General features: G+C 39.4%; 1 long non-coding RNA gene across 1 annotated transcript; it reads right to left on the bottom strand.

Annotated features, from left to right (window-relative positions):
* Positions 1–800: 800 nt before the first annotated feature.
* On the bottom strand, positions 801–4,123 carry LOC106524697 (uncharacterized). Its single transcript, XR_001311026.1, has 3 exons — positions 3,811–4,123; positions 3,325–3,451; positions 801–1,119 (listed from the first exon to the last, which is right to left on the bottom strand). It is a non-coding gene; the product is annotated as an uncharacterized LOC106524697 (long non-coding RNA).
* Between the last annotated feature and the right edge of the window lie 6,947 nt (positions 4,124–11,070).

Here is an 11,070-nt window from a genome sequence, read left to right as displayed (position 1 = left end):
GTTAGCTAACGCTTGTYGCTGCCAACACTACGGAAGATGGTATTTTAAATCTAAATTCAAAATATGTCATTGAGACCAATATGAATGGTGCTTGTGTTCAGGCAGTTTGAAGTGCAGCTTAAACGCCGGACGCAACTGCAAGTTTGATGTATTGTAGAAAAGCTTTAGCAACATTAGCAGCGGTAACGGTTGCTATTGGCTGTGTCCAAAACAGGAGGCCGGGTCCTCCGGAGGACCCAGCCTACCCAGTTGAGGTGGGCYGGGTCCTTGGTTGGCAGAGAAGACCTGAAAAAAAGAGGCTGTGAATTTGGACGGTCTAGCCTCCCGTCCTTACCCCGGCGTACGTGCTGTCGGCTAGCAACCGTGACGACACTAAACAGAAGCAAAATTAGATCAAATTTAGAAAAATATCTATATATTAGCATTATTAATATCACAAAACAATAAAATTAACTTAAAGGTAATATTTGAAAAACTAATTGACCCGCCATAGGTGCATGTTTAATTCGCATTTTTTTCCTGACAAAAATAATAGTAAGTAAGTAAGTAAGTAAGTAAGTAAGTAAAGTTTTATTTGTATAGTGCCTTTCACAGAAATAAATTCAGAAGGTGCTGTACATTCAGGGAAGGGAGAAGGGGTGAGTTAAGACAGGTCATGCAGCAAAACACAGTTGCGCTAGACAAACAGAAAAACTAAAAACCACACAAGGGAAAATGCGGAAAAAAGCAAAAACATCATATTATATTATAATATTTAAAAATACGTCTTAAATTATAAAAGTATTAAAATTACAACCGCTAGAAATTTTTAATTTTTTTATCACCATATTTTTATTTAAAACATTATTTTCTCTCACTTCATCCACCATTACTAGCATTAAAAAATATCTCTGGTCGGGCAGCAATGCATTGTGGGATATGCTGGGCAGGGAAGGATCCATCGGACCAGTCCTTCAATTCGGGCCAAAGGAAGGACGCATTTGTCAGCCACACTGAAGGAGTCTTCGGATTTGGTCGGTCGTCGTTGCAGCGCTGTGACGTAGGCGGCCGACGAATTCGGCCTTCTGAGGACCCAGCCCACCGTTTTGGACACAGCCATTGTCTCAGGATGATGGCGTCCTACCAAGAGCAAGAATTGGGCATCAATGGCAAAGGCTGCATTTCATTTTGAAATACTCAGCTGTAAACTTCAATGTTTATATTTTTTAACTTGTTCAGTTTTCTATTTTCAATGACGTTTTCTGAACTACTTATTACTGCAGAGTATTTGCAACGGAACTGCCAAATACGGTCTTGATTTACCAACCACAATGTGGTTGTCTTCCTCTGGCTCTGGGTCAGACTCTGGTTCCAACATGCAAAGCTGGTTGGTCAAGTCTTCYTTTGTTGACATCTTTTAATTAAAGGGGCAACATTATGTGTTTCTCAGGCATATACTGAAATTCTATACCATAATAAAGTAACAATGTCACGTTCAGTTGTTTTTAAAATGCTGTTTTTTATGTTTAAATCGAAAATACACTTGATTTCTCATTCATTACCGTTTCTAAACACCTTGAAATTGGCCTCTGTCTCTTTAAGAACCTCCTTCTGATCTCGTCACACCCATTTCAGCGCGTCATCACAACAGCTTCACGCTGTTCTCTCTCTTGTTTACAATGGAGTGTTGTAGCATGCTTTGTTGTAATGATAATTTAAAAAGCAGCAACATTATACAAGATCTGTTTTGGAATATAGCATCTCAGGATGCATATGAACCTTACTGTCGGAGCGGAAAGTATGTTTTCTGAAACAATTACAGAGAGGACAGCTGGTAAGATTATTTCAGTCGCTCACACAGTCACACACATTCTGATCATAATAAGTTACAAATCTTAACACATAGACCAAACAACACGGGAATAAAACAAAGTGAGGTTTTTTTTTTTTTCAGCTTACCTGGGCAGGTGACAACGGTGTTAAATCCAAAAAGGACTGAAATGAGAAGCTKTTAGTAGAGGCGGTTTGTTACCTGTGTTCCTGCCACCTGCAGGAATCACGGTCGTGGTGCACGGGGTGGGGTGGTGTGAAGTGGAAGCTCAGTGTAGTTTCCTTGGCTGCACTGAGAAGTGGTATTGGGAGCACAGCAGATGTGGTTTTCTGCAGGTGTTTGCTAGTTTTTGCTGCCGGTAGCCTGAAGGAGTCACAGGGCGGAGTAGGTCTGGGGGGTGGGGGAGCTGTGCTCTGTGATGAGGAAGCTTGGTTCGGAGACACTGCCCAAAAGGCATTTCTAGTCTCAACTGGCCGTTTTTGCTCTCCTGCCTGGCTGCCTCAGGACACTACAGGATTTCTCAAACATGCATGAATGAGTCAAAGTAAGACTCTGGGTATGTTTTTGATGAGAGGATAACATTATAACATGATGTAAAGCTCAAAAAAGTTGATTTTACATGATATTCCCCCTTTAATTTTTAAATAAAACATTTCTGTGCCACTATGTAGTTGTAAACCCCTCTATCAAATTGGAATTTACCGGTATCGAAGCTGGAGGGGGGCTGAGGTGTGAAGTGACTTGTTTGGATTTAAAGAGACAGCCTCAAAATGAGTTGATCTGAGACACACCTCAGAAAAGGGGTGAAAGAGAAGCTTGTGGACTTACAATGATTGGATTATATATGCATTGCTTCGCGAAAGGAAGATCACCAGTTTGATTCTCTGCTGAGGAAGTTGTCTGTAGTGTTTTGCATGTCCACAGTACCAGAACTTGGAATTTAGATGGATTTCTGATTCTAAATTATCCTTACAGGGGAGGTAGGTGAGTGTGCATAGTTGTTCGTCTCTTGTGTTTTTGTTTTGGCCCCGCGATCATCTCTGCAACCTGTACAGAAACTTATCCGTAGATATTTTCCAGTGAGACTGCAGTACTGATTTACAGTTCCTCTGGTTCTCTGAGGTTTGTGGTTGGCTAAGGCTGCCTCAAAGCCAAAGTGCACCCAGTGGCAAATTGTTCTCTTCAGGTCAAGTCAAATGGAAAGCATTCAAAAAGACAGATAAGGCACTGAAGGAACTAGGGTTCAAAGTGTTCTTAAAAAACATAGCATTCTTAAGCCTTTTCAGGTCAATGTCATGGAAACATTTTCTTAAACATCCTCTCAATAAATCAAACCAACAGATGTGAAGTCAAGTAGTTAATGAACATGAAATTTCAAAAAAGAAAAAAACAGCATAGCCCAAATTACCCATTTCAGAGGGCCCAGGGAGTTAAGTCAAACACAAAGACAAAAGTTGGGATGTAAAGACGACTTAATGACATCAGGACTACATGGAAACTAATAATCCCCTCACAATGGTCTATGAGTCTGGGTTCCGATTTGCACCACAAAATCTCTCTATGGTCTGGAACATTCCAACAGAGTCTGGTTTGGTTCCTCCTGGAGACGGATGCAGGTTGGCTCTTTGTCCTGACCCCCCTCTGACAAAGACAATAATTTCAGATCTCATATAGCTCATGGCAGGGGGCTAGCTGCTTGTAGTGTTCACTGCCATTTTTAAAATTGAGGATTACATTAAAAATATATAAAGTTATGTAATAAATAAAATCTAAACTGTGCTTTCTAAGCACATATTACAGTAAAAACAAATTAAATCACATCAAGAATAAGCTAACATTTTATTGTTGCTTATGTTGACATTTGCATTAACCGTGTTATCAGATTCCAAAACCRAATGCTTTTGTCATTTTTTTTGTAACTTATTTATCTCCTGTGTTTAACATTACTTGAGTTTCAATGTTTCATCTCAGTGTTCAGCTTCAGCCCCACACACACTCACCTGTTTGTCTTCCTGCAGCTGTTTCTGATGAAGGTTTGTTTGTGTTTCTGTATTCCTCAGTAGGAACAAACTGTGAGTAGAGATTTTGGCTACCTCTGCACCACTTTTTGTTGCGCTGATCTGTTTTTTTGTAAAACCTTATAAGAACCAACTGTCATGTTTTATGGTTCTTTTTGTTAGAATTTTTCTGTTTGATTGTTCATCTTGAGTCTTATTTTCTCATTTCTTGATAGTTTTTCTGTTTYCTGTGTCATGTTATCCTCAGTAGTTTCTTCCAGCCTGCCAAACTCACACCTGTCCATAGACTGTAATCACCCAGGTGCTTCCACTTCCCAATCATCCTCAAYTGTTTTTAACCAGCCTTTGTCTCCACTGCCCCATGACCAAGGTGTTGTTCATGGTTTTTGTCATTGTTAATTTTATGCTGCCACGCCAGCTTTATTCCTTACATTATTGAATAAATCTTTATATATATATATATTACCTTCAAATCATTGAGTCTGTCTTTGTTTTTGGGTTCTACCATACTACACACCAACCAGAAATGTAACGATTGAGTGAAAATTAAAAATTATAAATTAATCTAATGCCTGGTTCACATGACAACATTTTGTAATTGTCGGTTGATTTTAAAATGACTGAGAGACCCCACACATGACAATAAATCATAGATATAACAAGTTTGGTCCTATAATGTTGTAGTGTACAGCCACACGACAAAAAAAAAAAAAAAAAGACAGATTCCACTGACGAACATTCAGATATCATATGGGAAATGTCATGAAATGTCTCGAGATCAAAATGAGTTTAGAGTAAATAAAAATGGCAGAAGACGACAAAGCCATAGTGATTGTTTGTTTCCATGGGGGGTGGGGGGTTAGTGTGCCATGGCAGTTGTTTTGTCTTCTGTATTTTAGATTCCCCTCCGTGTTTCTGTCACCTCGCTTTCTGATTGGCTACCAGTGGCGATTGCTCTAAGACTGCAAGGGAAGCTCAGCTTCCCCTAAAATTTCAAAAATAAGTGATCAAATATATACTGTTGTGTGTACGTGTCATTGACTAAATATGCGCTACAACGCGCTCAACTTTTGTTCAGAATCAGCTTCTTATCACTGGTAACGACGCAGTTTTCCTCTCACTCATTCCTGCAACTTCACAATACTTTAAACAGTGCGGACCACGGACGCTGAGCATCCACAGAGTTCAATAGTGAAGCAAAGAGTGCAGCGAAACGAGACGAGTCATTGGATAAATGCTGACTTTGTCCCGCCCATCGCACGCTCAGCGTCTATGGGGCAGTGGGCTGGCCTCGGCTGGCCCAGACACTCAGCTTCTGCATGATGATTGGATGATCTGTCTGAGGCTGAATACCCTTTCTGATTGACAGCGAAAYGAGCGWATCTGTGATCTTTTRGTGTAAACATGTGTGGGATCATTTTTTTAGTTTCATTATGTTCTGAGTTGAACCGGAGACTTTATTAATCTGTTTCGTGGCATTTTCTTTGTTAAAAATGACTAGTGACAAATTGAGCTTCAATTTCTGTTGGTTTTTTTTTTTAGCTGCTTGTGTTTGGAGACTGACTTCTATCACAGTTTCTGTCCAGCGTTGCYGAGCCCCTCCACCGTCACAGGGTCCAACTGGCCATTGGGAGTACCGGGACTTTTCCCGGTTGGCTGATGCATCACTGGGCCGGCGCAGGCAGCGAGRRAAAAAAARKTKKKKWRKTKSSSYYMAWWMCMRKWRRWKGSSRWWAWWSMMCMAWTYYTTKKTTWMCMAMCMMCMAMMAARRMCSRARRARRARSAAARKTTKSYKRARRARRRGRARRARKWARRARRAWWAAAMSRAWWAMMAAAAWWARRARRRRMAAAAATGGAGAATCAACATAAGGGAGGAGAACAAAGATTGAGAGAAAAGAAAAAGTATCTACAAGCAAATTCAGCCAAGTGTCAGAAACTGACATTTATTTTCTGCTGGTGCATCATCCTTATCCTCATTGGAACCTATACGTCTGGAGAACAACGTGACTGGGAGAAGAATGGTACTCATGTAGGGGAGACTGGGATATGTTGAGCCAAAGGGTAAGTTGAGCCACCCCTTGTTGCAAGGAAATGGTAAACAAAATTGATCAAGTGACCAAATGTTTAGGAGGAGCTGTCATTTCTGTGAAGGTAAGAACCACATGGGTAATGTGGTTAGACATTTTTTTCTGAAAAAAAAAATTTCACCCTTGAAAGTGAATTTATGTTTCATGAAAATTGTGTTTAGACCAAAATAAATAATTTTAAATTTCTTTCTTACTGTACATCAWTTATGGTATCTATGAGCTACACCATGAGGTAAACCTAGCATAAAAGTGCACCATTTTAGCTGTGGGGACTAATAATATCAAAATGGTAGCTCTGGGGTAAATTGAGTCATTTGGCCAGGGGTAAATTGAGCCGGTGGCTCAACTTACCCCATACACAAGTGTATTTTGGCTGTAGCCTATATGTCTTAAATATTAAATCAAGATTCTGCATTTGTATGATTACAGAGTGGACATCATACCTTGTGTATACAAGCGCAAAACAAGTGAGCCACCATTGATGTTCCTTAAAGAGCCACCAGTGAAGTGMGAGAAGGGAAGTCAATTTAAGTAGCAGGATGCTAAAATAGACAGAATGACACTGAAGWGGTACATTGACAAAAAAGGAAATGTACCTTTGAAAAATACAGGCTGTGATGGAGTAGCAGAGGCTAAAAGGATTCTCTCAGATGGCATGGAGTCTGAACTTGCCAAACATTTTAAGAATCTCGCAGACCAGTTTCATGGGCTTACTACCCTCAAATGCAGAGAACTTGCCTATGAGTTTGCAAAGCAAAACAACATCCCTGTGCCAGAACACTGGTCAAGAGAAGAACGAGCATGTAGCGTAAGAGATATTGAACATAGAGATCTATCTAAATATGTAAGGTTCGCTCCAATAATTACTGCCAACCAGCCCGCTGGCTAAGAAAATTMAAGCAAACTCAAKTGATAACTTAGTGGAAAAATATTATTGGCATCATTGTWAAGAAAACTTTTTTCCAGGAGTGGATTGGCTTGAGATGTTTAGAAACCGACATCATCTGTCATGCCGGACACCAGAGGCCGCATCCTTGGCAAGGGCCACTGCCTTCAATGAACACAGTATATACACAGAATATTGCGTAAAATCACGGTTATTTAGGGAGGGAGAAGGCAAGGGAGGGGTGGAGTGGGGGGAAGTAGGGATACGGCTCATCTTACCCYACTCCTATGCTCATCTATCCCATTCAGGGGGTAAGTTGTGCCCCAAGAACATTTTTTAGACGTGCTATATTATTGAAACAGTTGTGTTTACACTCATTCTGTTTGTTTGAATGGATGCACAACATCCTCAAATACAGTTTTTGCAGATATATTAGTTGGCAACAAAACTATGATTGCCTTGATGTAGTGATCCTAAATATGAAAAATGGCTCATCTTACCCCAATCTCCCCTATAGGTGGCTGTATTTTTTCTAGTTTGCTAACTTTTAAAACAATGCATTTAGCTGTTAAATAAATAAAGCCATTATCATGTGTGGACTAAGTCCAAACTGTGCTCAGTAACTGATAATTTTATAAAACTGTTTTGCTTAAAATGTTTTAACATCAGTTTTAGAAATTTACATCTTACATTGGCATTCTAAAAGATAAAAATCATAAATGTTTGTGAGTTTCCCAAATAACTTTGCCCACATAGATTTTTATTATATTTTTTGACTTTATTTATTTATTTATTTATTTATTTATTTATTTATTGAAAGGTCTAACATACAATAATAGTATATTTAAATGAAAGAAAATAGTTTAAATTCACACATTTCATATGCTGGAAAAAAATGATGTCACATTAGATTATAATAATGTTAATTTTGTGGGGTAAAATCAAAATTTAACAAAAATGACCACATGGAACTCTGAGGGTCAATGCCTGCGATCTAACTGCTGCTCTGATATCTTAATAACTTTACTAATTCCTCAACATTACATCATTGGATTTTGTACAGTGCCCTGAGATGATGTTTGTTGTTTCCGCCTCTACCATCTGCCTCCAACATTGGCCTCCAGCATTTCCAGACATCATCTGCCAGCCCGAACCTTGAATGGGCCAGTCAGGTACTAAATTCCTGGGCCACTTTTTTGCCCCAGTCCGCCCCTGCACCATCACAAAGCACTCACAGGCGGACACACTTCACACTAGTTTCGTGCCAGTAGCAAGCTGCACATAAGAGCAGACAGTTTGAATGTTGTGGACCGGATTTTGGCGAAGCCATTTGATAGTCTTCCTTATGAAGAAAAACTTAGAGTTAAACAGCAGGGCTGATCAACTCCTCAGATTAATTTGGTACAAAAGGTGGGGAAACGTAACAGGTTTTTTCATCTGTCCTGCTATGACAAAGTGAGCTGGCTGACTGGAAGTGCTGTAATATGATCTGTGACTGGGTCACAGATCATTTTCTTGAAAAGGAACAGAGGGTAGAATTTATGTATAAATAAACCAACACATTTCATGACGTAGGCAAAATTGAGCTCCCCCTTCCTGAAAGACCAGCATCCGCCACTGTTGGCTACACGTCACATTCAGCAGTCTGCAAGCTTGTTTGTCCTCAGGGACCACTACACGCTGTGATACTGGGCCAAGACAATCAGTGTGTGAATATCCTCTATTCAAGATCCGAGCGGTCCTGACGTCCTTCTGAGCCGACTAAATAACACGTGGCAGGAATATCTCCTAAGATTATCTTTAGAGTCGTCAAGATAATCGGGGTGTCCTTAAGATTGTCAGATGGGTAAAACTGTGTCAAACATTGGCGCAGTTACCTTGCTGTGTGAACCAGGTAAACTGTGCATGGTTTTGGTCAGTGTGAGGAAACCAGAGTCTCGGGGGTGGGGGGGTCGAGAGATTGTGCACACATCCAAGACCGAGGAGGGAGACAAACCAGCAACCATCTTTGTGTGAGATGGAAGCTCCAATCACTTCTTGTCCAAGCTTTCGTATTTATAATCCACGGTGATTTAAACGAGCTTGTGTTCAACAGACTTACATGTAATCAGGAGGCTGAGGATGACTTTTAGGAAGGCCAGATAAGAAGACAATATGCATGCATTCAAGTGAATTGTTGTGGATTTTGAAAAAGTGGTTCAAATAAATCACAGAAAAAGTAAACTCCAGGAAACTGATCCAGGTTGCGTGGATGATCTCATTATTTTTTTTGTTTAGTTTAGTTTTCTTTCATGATAGGTAGTTAGACAGGGACATGTAGACACTTTCATAAATATGGTTTACAGCTAGAAGAAGACACTGTGTTTTAGAACTATAAATAATGCCAATAAAACCTTCCTGTTCACCTACCCACCCAACTATTTTAGTGTGTCTTGGCTAGTTACCACAGTTAAGATACTAGAGAGGCAGAATGGATGCTCACCCTGATGCTGATTCTACACTAATTTCTCCTTTAATGGTAATATTTGAACCACAGTGACACTGTTTGCAGAGGCAGCATGGTTAGGAAACGAACACATCTTGCATCAACTGGGGACACAGATTAATAAAGACCCACACTGCTGGAAACAAACTTGGCTTTTTCCACTTGTAACTTGAAGGGATATTAAGCATTTACTTCCACTGGTATTCAGTAAAACAAATGTCGTTACGTTGTGCCAAAGTCTCACGGATGGACGCAATGGAAACAGGAACAAACAAGACCATTAACTCTGAGCGATCTTTTTTTGATAGAGCTTGCGTACACTGACTTTTTTTAGAAGTTTTCTAGATTGCTGGATGTGAATTAGTTAAAAGGCTGTGAATAACTGTCTTGCAATAATGCTATTTGTTAATTAGCCTTTTATGTAGCCAGAAAGGTCCAGTGATGACCATTTTAAATGGAGCTGGTTATAGATGTGAATCCAATTCTGAGTTTCAACAAAATCTGTCTATTGGTTCATCAGATATTTTGCTGACAGTATAGAAACGTCACTCACCAATATATATTCACTGACACTGGCAAAAAAACAGTTTTACTATTTTGCCTTCAGAGGCAAGCGATAAAAAGAAAACATTTTATACAAAACATAACTGTCACATTTTTTCCTCCACTGATCTTAAATTACAGTATAATAAAAAATGTTCTCCTTCGGTTCCCTACATCAAAGGCCTGAGAGAATATGTATAGAGCAGAGCTATTCAAAACTATTGCTAAGGGGGGCACAGTTACTCAAAGCCAACAGCTCAGAGGCTGGACAAAATAAAGTATGGGGTGGGGGCTCAGTGGCAAGTTAGTTGAATAAATAAAACACACAAAACATGTTTTAATAGATATGTAAAGACTATGCATAGTGCTACCTCCAGCTGTATGCATGCAATATCAATTTGTGTATGAACATATTTTACAGCCTTCTGGAACAAAGTTTTTTTTTTTTTTATTGAAATTGAGCAAAACAATTTAACTCAGCCAATTAGACCCGCCCTGAGATTCACCACAAATGTCCCTCTTGAATTTAGTAAACGTTTGTCAGAGCATGGAAGAGGGATACCATGTCCGCCAAGCCACAATACTGGCCCACAGATAGGAATTCAGGGGTCAATCAGTTCAGCGTTTTACTTAAGTCATCCTGTCTGATTTGCTGTTTTTTGTTGTTATCCTGTTTTTTTACTTTGTTGTCTTGTTTTTCATCCTTTTTGCTCACATCGCTGTGCATAAACTATTTAAGTGAAATTCTTGTACCCACTAAATGCTAAGTATAGAACTCTGAAATGTGAAATTGTGCATTTATTATGCTTACTTGTTTAATACAGAGATTGTTATAGGCATATAATAACACAAAAATTCCGGGCGCCTGGCAGGACGTAGACTATTTTTTCTCTCTCACAGACTACTATAGACTCTGTCACACACACTCACAAGACTAAATTTGCTCATACGTCCCATTAAAATATCACACACGCATACAAATAAAAGCATGCACACAATGCAACAGTTGCACACACATACTATTAAGATATCGCACATGCACACTATTAAAAACATGCACACACACGCACAACACAGCAGTCGCACACACATACTATTAAGATATCACACACAAATACTATTTTAAGCATGCACACCCAACACTAAACCACCTGACACAGTTTGAATGAGAGATTATACATGTGTATATGTGTGGTAATAATACTAGTGTGAATGAGAGATAACACATGTGTGGTAATGA

This window comes from Austrofundulus limnaeus, unplaced genomic scaffold, assembly GCF_001266775.1.
Source record: "Austrofundulus limnaeus strain Quisiro unplaced genomic scaffold, Austrofundulus_limnaeus-1.0 Scaffold196, whole genome shotgun sequence".
NCBI lineage: Eukaryota > Metazoa > Chordata > Actinopteri > Cyprinodontiformes > Rivulidae > Austrofundulus > Austrofundulus limnaeus.
Note: the sequence above shows the minus strand (reverse complement) of the source record. Positions and strands in the feature narration are given on the sequence as shown.